This window comes from Ochlerotatus camptorhynchus, unplaced genomic scaffold, assembly GCF_037179485.1.
Source record: "Ochlerotatus camptorhynchus isolate MF236.1 unplaced genomic scaffold, CSIRO-AGI_Acam_v1.1 ptg000036l, whole genome shotgun sequence".
NCBI lineage: Eukaryota > Metazoa > Arthropoda > Insecta > Diptera > Culicidae > Ochlerotatus > Ochlerotatus camptorhynchus.
The window spans coordinates 2,530,896-2,541,800 of NW_027040527.1; the positions used below are offsets into that span (position 1 = coordinate 2,530,896).

At 37.5% G+C, this 10,905-nt stretch overlaps 1 non-coding gene across 1 annotated transcript; it reads right to left on the reverse strand.

The window, feature by feature from the left end:
• Nucleotides 1–1,162: 1,162 nt before the first annotated feature.
• Nucleotides 1,163–1,235, reverse strand: TRNAK-UUU (transfer RNA lysine (anticodon UUU)). Its single transcript has one exon. It is a non-coding gene; the product is annotated as a tRNA-Lys (tRNA).
• Nucleotides 1,236–10,905: the final 9,670 nt, after the last annotated feature.

Below are 10,905 nucleotides of genomic sequence, written 5' to 3' on the forward strand. Positions count from 1 at the left end.
CGAATCCTGAATTACAAGGTGGTCGAGAATTTTTGGCTTGATTTATTGGTGGATTATCTTTTCAACTCCCTTTATTTATTGATCCGTGTCGCTGAAACAAGTGTAGAAAGCAAACCGTCACTTAAGAGTCATTTAGTTACTGGAACAAGCTCGGATCCAATGCAGGTCCTAAATACTCATCTCATTGGAGCTAGGAAACCACAGAAGTTTCTCACGGACCGAGCATGTGCCACCAAAGTCTCGGACACCGAATGAATGCGAAAACCAAGTCGTGTGCAGACGATCAACGATTCCGTAACCGATGCGATGGTGGCTTCGTTGTCAACGAATCGAACGGTACGAGTTAATCCTCTCCTCCTCGCGATCGAGTAATAATAAAACGGAAAATATCTATTTCATTGAACCGACACCGATCAGTAATGTCATTTGTTTGAAGTTTATTAGAATGATTGAAATAAATTTGTCGGCTTATAATTATTATGAGACCGAAATGGACATTCGATGGGACCGAATGGGGTGGTTCATCGAAACGTGTGATCGTGCATAGTAGATCGTATGATTTGTGCTTAAGGTCTAGGAAGCGTTGATTGATCAATTTATGGAAAGCTTTCCTCATCGCAGCATTACTTACGTCTGGATTAATTCGCCGACTGCTTCCTGGGTGTTCCATAATTCATCGGAAAAGATTTGTAATTCATTGACATTTGACGCCTAGACGGTACACACATTGCAAGTCATCGACTTATGATTGCGGACAAGATGGATAGACAATTCGATACACCTAGCTACATACGCGGCAATTATCTCCGTTCTCGCTGGTGGCAAAGCTAGCACCGCTGTCGCCTCCATGTAATAAACCCTACAATACAAACAATTTCACGATTCCAATTCCGCCACTATAAATAACAAACCATACAACGGGAACAGAATGAACGAAAACATTAAATAATCACTACCGCGTCAATGGCATAGAATTGCGGCTACTGTTCGCGCTGCCGTCCACCGCCAGCCACAATCATCGTGCTGATGGATGTAATTGATTCTTTGTCGCACATGTCTCGCCATTCCGCTAGCGATTATGATTCATAATTCAGAGCCAATGACCTAAAAGGGATACACATGAGTATGAAATGGGTTCGTGAGACCGGTAAAAAAAATCACCCGCCCGAATAGGGACTTGAACCCTAGACCGTTGGATTAAAAGTCCAACGCTCTACCGACTGAGCTATCCGGGCTGACAGATATGGGCCATTACGTTCAATAAAGAAGACATTTATTTTATAATTGGCCCTAAAGCCATTTGTTGATTAGTTTCATCTAAAGCAGTGGTTTTCAACCGTAAGTGAATTTACCCCCATGGAAGGTAGGGGGAATTATTCGCGAGAAATCATCATAAGTATCGTGTTGCCGCTTGCAAGCATTTTTGGATTTTTTGTGAAAATTTTCATTTGACCGGCACAATTTTCGCACCCATTAACATCAGCAGGTGTTTGTTGGATTGATAAGTTTGTGCTTTTACATCATGCTGCAATTAAAAATTGGACTCGTCATGAGGAGGCTCAAATTCTTCGATATAGGGAAAATGGCTCTTATGTTGGCCTTGGATCTAAAATTGGGCCCATCGTTAAAAATCTACTATTTACCAATTTTATCTAGATGAACGCATCATTGGGACGGTACTGATGGTTATTTTGATCGCTATTGAAAATTTAGTCGGTTGCTGAATTTATGTATGGACCCATATTAGGGGCATTTAGGCCGACATTACATCCATTTCCCCTACTAGCATTATCTCGGCACCGCTTTTGACTACGCTTGGATTGCATTCCGCAATTTGATTTGATTTGTTCTATGAAAAGAAGAAATTTAGAACGGGTAAAATGTAAAAGAAGAAATTTAGAACGAAATAAAATGTGTGTAACGTTAATGTTTGCACTCTCGTCAAAACAGAAAGGTCGTTCCTGGACCAATCGAAAATACTAACTACACACTGAATTCGTATTACCTAAGTCGGTAAAATTTTACCCGGTTTTTAGACTACTGAAAAAGTCGGTAAAATTTAAATTTACCATTACTCGTAAGAAATCAATAAAATCGACACATTATTATTGAATGGTTTTAACTAGGTCCGTACAATTTCGTAATAAATTTCAGAAATTGTTAATTTTTTTTCCATACACCGAAAAGTTCCGTAGTTCAAAAAATACCGAACAGCGAAGGCCTGGTTTAGTGTGTACCATAAAAAACCAATTGTCACCCATCCTTTACTTATGCTTGTATATTTTACATTATTTTTAGGATTTTTATAATAAGTAGTGTTCAATAATGATCCATTCTTAAGTTTTCATATCAATTTAAAGGAATGTTGTCAACGGAATGACAAAAGAACTAGGTGATACATTTTAGCATCCAATTTTATTTTTGATATTACTGAACTCACCTTTTTCTTCAGAACAATAATGTTTACCTAATATTAACCATATAATGTATGGTTTTGTAACAATTATACACTATTTTTTAGCAAATTTATATAGTTGGATATTAATACTCAAAAGTCAAACTTACCCAGAAGACGAGTAAGAAAGTTAATGTTGGTAATATGCCATAAAAACTTTATTAATGGTCACACATATAGTTTATTAATTAACATAGGATATATCGTGAACGTGGGCTATTCCACTTGAGCTGTAATTCCGCGAACTTGTATTCAAATACCAAATTGATATTGGCGTTGACGGCTAATATGTAGCTTTTACTGACGGCTAATATGTAGCTTGTTAGCTGTCAAACTACATTTATTGCTTCTCGCACCATCCAGCGTTGACAAAGGTCAGCAACTTTCATCCAGCTAGGTGGCAACCCTATCTTGTTTGCCTTGCGTTGACAAGAGCCTCACTGACAGCTCATAATTTGAAAACAAATCTCGATGAACATTTCAAATGGTCCTATCTGCTTTGATTGAAATAATGCCAGAATTTCAAAAAAGTCGTGACTGATATTTTGGATATTCTTAATTTTTTTGCTTACATGTTGTGAAACATAAACTTTGAACTCATAAAGCATTATTTTCTGAATTTTTATAATGAAGTATGGCATAAAAGGGAAAATTATTTCATTTGATAAAAATAAGACCATCTAGTCACGCCATTTTTGCAGTTCACACTTGAATTGTGACGTTTCAGATGTTGGTTTCAATAAGATGGCAGTATATCAGCCAGCTGCTTTCATCCAATTTAGAATCAAGGGGCTTCGCGCTTTTTACACACACACACACAAAAAAGTCGAATCATAAATTTTATTTTGTATATTACGACGGGTCACTGTTGTCGATTAATAAAAAAATATATATATGGGTCATTCCGTGCAAGTGACCAAGAAACAATACAAAAATGTAATTGACCACTTCCAATTCGGATTAGACCTGTGCACCGCCACTGACGATTTTCATACGCCGCCGCCGCCGATGAAATTGAGCCGCCGTGCCGCCGCAGTGAAATAGTTCCCGCCACCGAATAAATTATGTCACGCCGATGAAAAATCCGTAGCACCTTTTCGGTAAAATGCATCTTGGGAGCGTTGAAATTAGAACTGTGCAGCGATTGTCATTTAGTTTTTTGACGTTTGTTCGCACTTTCTTGTGAATATTATTAACAAAACGTTGATATTTGACCTTTTCTTTTTTTGATTTTGCGGGATTCTGCGTATATCCGAAATACAGCATCTTCAAATACATAAACAAAAAGTTATATGACAACAATGCTTGTATATTCAAATATGTAACAGAGTAATACAAGCATACACAGTTCGAAAAAGTAGTGTAAATTTCTGTTTAGTATGATGCACGTAAATAGAACGGCACATTATATTATATTATATATCATGTAAAGTTCTGACACATTTCATTCAATATAGCAAATATTGTATGCAAAAGCCCATCTTTGTAAACAACATTGTTTGCAAGTTGCTTGGTTGCGTTAAATGAAATACAAGTCTACGTGAATGAATGTTTACATCACAATTAAAATTCAGAATTTTTATCTGTGTGCTTTCACTCTTCGAAGGGTATAAATAAGAGGGACATTACAATTAGAATCGATTCCTTGCGATGAAGGCAAAAATGACAACTGAACGAAACCGAATAGAGTAGAGCGCTACTTCGTCGTAATCGTCCATTCCATTCTATTGAGCAGCAAACATCAGTATAATCAATGATTTCACCGTCGACAAATCAGTAATACGTTTGTACCGATGCCTTAGTTCACAAGCTACAACACAAACCCTATTAGAGCGTATTGTGTGAATATTTACACTCATTGTTCTCAAAACAAAAGAAGCGCTTCTAGCAAACTTGCTTTTTCTACCTTCATCCGTACACAGTTCAAAAAGTAGTATAAATTTTTGTTCAGTATGAGCATGAGCATGATCATGAGCATGATTGACAACCCACGGTTGCTACTCTGTTATTGCCAGACCAGCTGTAATTACACAGCGAACCAATAGACGATGCTTGGGACTAGCAATCATCCTCAACGTGTAAAAACTGGTGATCTCAAACTAGGCAATACCAGCGTCGGCCGCGCCCGAACACAGGTCAAGAAAGGAAGGGGTAGGAATGTGTTGACATGACACTCGCTTTGATGGAAGCCGAGAACACCTCTGCACTTCCACGAGGAATCACTGGGATATTGGGTAATAGGGTTGGGTTTGCAGCAGGGTTCGTTTTGGTAAACGATAAGCTGAATTGATGTCCTAACAATCATATAACGCGAAGGAGCTTGGGATTGAACCCACGGTCTTCTGCTCAGTAAGCAAAAACGTTTGCCACTAGGCAGACGAGATCATTTTTAATTATCGAGTTGCTGTTATTACCATGTAGTCATGTTAACAAGCTAAACGATTGATGAATCTTGAATGTGGATGGGCTTGAGATTAAACTCATGATGTTCTGCTCAGTAAGCAAAACCGGTTGTTCTAAGGCCACCGAGCCCCAAACCCGGCACCGATGACAACGAAAAGTTTTACAAAATACACGATAAACAAGCGATCTTACCATGCATTTTTAATATGAAAGGACCTGGGACCGCGTTTTTCTACTCAGTAAGCAAGCCACTGCAACCGATGATCATTTAAAACCTTAAACTAAAAGCTACGAAAGAAGCCTTCATTAAGATCCACTTTCACGCGACGTTCAATGTTTCGATTTTCTTTTTACGCATGGTTCAGGCAATCATAACAAGCTATTCAAATGAAATTACGTTCTCGAATTTCACTTTGCATGTAATGAACAACAGAAATATGCGATAATTCATATTTTCAGCGGTTGGTGGTTAATTTTAAATATACTAACGGTACTGGCTACGACAACGACGGCGATTACGACAGTGCCTACGACAACGACAACAGCGAATTTGTGACTTACCATTTGTCTAGGATAAACACCTTTGCCCGGCACCTCCACTGGTTCTTCATGTCCGCTTTTTTTTCTTTTTTTTTCCTTTTTTTTTCTTCTATTTTCTTTTTTTTTTCCTCTGTTCGGGACCTAACACTACTGCGACCAGTAAATTGATCTTTTGTAGTGTATCCCGTGTCCTTAGTTGGCAATGACATGCAATAAACTAAGCACACGGGATATACTACAATAAAGTAATTTTGTGTCCCGATCAAGGACAAAAAATGGCTACAAATGGCAACCTTTGGGATTTTTACCTTATTAGAGAGTTAGTTAGGTAGGTTTGGTTAGGTTAGGTTAGAGAGTTAATTTTACAGGTTGTAGTTTCATTTATATACCTATGATCTTCACATTTTTACCTAGGGGATAAATATGTAAGGGGGTTAAATTTTGATAAGTCTTTAGTGGAAATGACACTGCACAGTGGTCCAGAATGCAGATTTAAGTGAAAGCAGGGATGGATAGCTCTTTTTGGACTTTTTCGTTAATTCTTAATATGGAATGCTTACGTTAAATCCAGTTGAATTTTCAATTAACCAACACACTTAGGAATTCCTAATTTTACACGTGACGGAATCCATCTTTGACATAAAGGATGAGACGTAAACAAACATGTCATGTAAAATTAAGTTCTCCGAGACTGAAAAGTTCGTTACTCGACGAAAAGGACGTTTTATTTAGATGAATTTCGCATCTATTATGACTCAATTTTATGTCAAAATTGACGCTCGTATATGTCAGTCTCAGAGCACCTAAATTTACATGATTTTTTCAGAGTGTGCATCTTAAAAAAGATAGTTTAGTGCTAATAATCTATTTACCAAACTTCAAAATATCCGCACCGTAGAGCCACACTCTGTGTTTTTCACTGAGGGTACACTTGAGAGCGCTCTGGTGGCCTCATTATCCGTACATTGCCAAGCTGTGGTTAGACATAAAACATAAGTCTACTCATCGCGCAAATAAAGTCACGACCTAAGTCCAAGCCTTTAAACCCCACTATCGAAGAAACATTAGGAATAATTGAATGTATCCACCAGGCATGGCAAATTATTTACATTCATTTTGTGCATTCCAATACATTCATTTGCCTCTAACTTTCTTCTTCAACAGAATTCCGTAAAAAGTTGTATGAAACTTTTGTAGGTTTTGATATTAGCTGCAACTTTTGTGAAAACTCCAATCTGTATCTCTTATGCATAATGAATCAGAGCAAACAGAACGCACAATTGTTTTTCAGTGAATGTAAATTACAATCACTGAAAACATCAACAAGTTCTGCCACTCTAGTTCGTCATGCATAAGAGGTACAGATTTGAGACATTGGCTAAAGTTTTAGAAGATATTTAGATCTACAAAAGCTTTAAACACCATTTTATGGAATTCTGATCATGTTAAAAGTTGAATGTAAATGAATGTACGAAATGAATGTAAATGATTTACCAAGCCTGGTAACCACTGTCTAAGACTTCCATTGTCCCAATCGGTTTGCCAACTCGAAAGGATACACACTAAATGGTAAAATTAATCGTGTAAAATTTGCCTGCCATAAAAATCACATCTTTTTTTGCCGATTTCTAATAAACACCAGTTTTCAATGTTTCAACTACCATCTGCCTCATGATTCACTGCTTCGTGAGAGTCTGAATGATTGAGAGGTAAACGAGTCACTGACAACCGAGCACTCAGTTAGTAGCTCAGTCAGCACGTTTATTCTTCCGCGATGGTACCCAATACTTGTTTTGAATAAGTGAGCGCACATTTTCTATGGAAAAATGCCTCAATTACATGCTGTGTGAGCGAAGGCAAGCGGTGTGAGTCAGCTGTTCGTGAGTGGCTGAATTTTTTTGTTGACTGTTGACTCTTTCAGTGCCTCGTCCTTTACCCGAGCAGGAGAAAATACCTTATGGATATCAAATTCAGGTATTAAAAAAGTATAACTGGCAACCTAAATATAGCATTGACTAGGCTTACATAAGAGGTACATTACCAAAAAATAATACCTCAAAAATGTTCTACGAATAACGAACTAATAATTAATTTAGTTATTACAATAACGGACGCTTTTACTTGCTATTCGAAAGGGTTTTGTTGTTGTTGAGGTGTTATTGTCTAAAAACTCAAATATCACATTTTGTTATTTTGATATTTATTTGATATTTTACAAAATATAATAATATCAAAACAAGGTTTTATACCACAAGCAAACCTAAATAAGGTATGATACCACATTAAGATATTCATATATTATCGGTTAGCTATCGATTCCTGCTTGGGTACCGTATAAACGGTCTGTACAGATCAATAGATTGGATAGTGCAGTGCTTTCAAACTGAGCCTAAGCAGTCAATGATTTTACGCTCTGTCTGCAACCATTAAATATACAGGTGGCATTGGGTACTGTTTCAATAAGGATTTTGAACGTACAACCGAATGGTATAATCAGTTTTTTTTTCTCCAGTATTGCATTTGAAAATTTAAAATGCAAATATCTCAAAATTCCCCATTTTTGACGAAGGACTACGTTTGTGATATCTATATGGGGGTACACTTTGTGTAAACCGAAAATGGAACATGTAACAAAATTATGAAAGATTTTTACCGTAATTACTCAGCTGCCCCTGGACCAATTTCAGTAATTTTATCTCCAATTGATCAGAAATATTTCTATGCATCTTTTAATTCCAATGCTTTATCATTTTTTTTTTAAATGTTACTATTGAAAATTACACGAATGTACAACTTTTGCTATGATAATTGCACAACTGTTTTTTTTTTCAAAAGCGATTTCCCTAACACAGATTTCAAAGTTGAATTCCATCCAGGATCACCAAATGGTGTTTATTCAATCCCCGCGTGGTGAGTTGCGGTGTTTTCCAGTACACAACGAAAGGCTCCCCGCAAGCAGCTAACTATCAAGGCTGCCCTCAACCGCTGATCGGATTCAGTTCCAATCACCGTGTGTGGTGGTGTCCGGTCGTCGGCGTCTGCAGCAGCAGTGCTTTCGGCGCGTGGCGTTGAACACTGTTCTCCAGTACACAACAAAAGGCTGCCTGCAAGCAGCGAGCTGCAGTGCACATGAGCATACATAGAAGGAGCTAATAGCATTACTCAACGAAACCAACTCAACTTCTCAGGACCACTATAAATTTGAACAAGAATATTTTTTGGACATTTGGCAAGGTCATCAATCGGATGTATCGCAAATACACATCGACATCAGGTAGAGTAAGAGTTCCCCATACCCGATGGTAATGTTGGTTTGCGTGTGGGTGCCTTGAATTCCTAAAAATCATCGGGAGAAGTCATTGTTTGCAAAAGCTGTTACGCCTAATTCCAGTTCTCTCTAGATATGTTTAAATCTAACATACCATGTTCTTGATGGCAACATTGAGGATGCAATTTCAATGTCGGGCGCGGCATGAGAGTGGTCTGATCAGCCATAGATGATGGATTTTAATTCTTAATACGCCAATCGATAGGAATTTTACTACGAATCTTTTGAAATTAAAACTATCATTTTTTAAATTGCACGATTGTGCAACTGTTGCTGTGATAGCTAAAATTATCAACGATTGCCTGTGAAAAGCGCTTTCCCTTAAACAGATTTCAAAGTTGAATTCCATCCTGTTTATTAAATCACCGCGTTCTCCAGTGCACAACAAAAGGCTGCCTGCAAGAAGCGAGCTGCAGCCCACATGAGCATCCCTGGAAGGAGGATGAAGCCGCACCGCTATTGATCGGAATCAGTAGCTCTTCGGGAGTCGCTGTGGGCAATCTATGTCAAGCGCGTCATACTGAAGAGTTTAAGCAGAGAGAACCCCGCTCAAATTCCTATTCCTACACAAAACACAAGCTCCTGCTGCAGTTAACAAATATGATATATTATATATGACCACTAGACTGATGCAAAATTTGAAATTTTCGCTCCACAGTGCTCAAACGGTTTTCAAATCAGGTCCTGATATGCCTTCCAAAATTTAAACTCATTTGGTAAGAAACCGACTTGGCACAAACTATTCGAAGTTTATATGGAAATTACTATGGGAAAACCAAACTTTTTGTTCATTGTATTCTACCCATTTTCCATATCGCTTTTTCGCAAATTTCAATAACTATTCTTACGGGAAATTTTTTTTTAGCTACAACTTAGCGGAATATCGTTTGTCAGCCAAATGTCAAATTAAATTGTTATTAATTGTTTAAGAGATTGATAATCTTATAGCATGACCAAGCAGCTGTTCTGTGGGCAACACTGTATTCTGCAGTGTGACATAGTAGCCATGATATTTGTGCTCTACACGGTTAGAAAAAAGTACCCAAAAATAAGTTCTTTTCACTCATCTCGGCACTATAATGCAGGAACCCAAAAGTAGGTAAAGCAAGTCAAAGTAATTTTCATTTACTTGTATGCAGTTCGTATGGAAGTTTCCACTGGCTTTTTAACCAACAGTAAGTTAGCCAACAGTAGGTAAATATGATTATACTCAACGTTGGGTTCCCACACTTTATAACCCCTGTTGGGTGGTTTTGCTCCTCCGTTTTTGACAACATTAGAAGGAGAAAAGGAGACAAACTAATCAAAAGTAGGTAAAAGTGAACTTTCCGTTGGGTACTTTTTTCTTACCGTGTATTCTTCGCACCAGAAACACCAATGTTGCCTGCTGAACAGTTGAATGAGCATAATCATAAGACAACAGTGACTTGAATCATTAATAACTTTTGTTCCTTATATTTAATAGAAAAATGGTTCTCAACAAAGTTGTAGCAGAGAAAATTTGCTACAATCACCGCTATAATTTGTAAAAGCATATTGATATGATGAATTGTTAGATAGATATGAACAAAAACATAAGTTTTCCCATAGTAATTCCCATATAAACTTGAAATGGTTTGTGCCAAATCAGTTTCTTACTAAAGTAGTTCAAATTTTGGGAGGCTAAGCAGGACCCAATTTGGAACCGTTTAAGTACTGTGGAGCGAAAATTTCAAATTTTGCATCAGTCTAATGACCACGTAGTCCTACGTCACCATTACGTACAACCCCATACGGCTGTCCCTTGTAGTTATTTTTTTCAAAATCTGATTAGACCAAAATGTTTAGCGGAGATTTATACATAAGAAACACCTATCGACAACATTGTCCATTTAAGAAATATTGAATTATAAAGATAACATGGTGTGATGAAATTCATTTGAGTAATCAATTTGATATGCTCACGGATCATGAGAATGATCCATCATCCAGGCAAAATTCCATCAAACATTCGAAATCAAATTGCCGCAAGCTGTGTTGGAACAAGTATTCAAAAAGTACACCTCTGTAAGTGGATCACAGAGTTTCTACTTCAGCCCGTCTCTATACGCTTGCACGCCTCCTACTTCCGCTTCAATTTAGTTAAACTTTGCACCCAAAAATGTAAGCTTAAAGTGTCGGTGAATCACACAGACGCAAG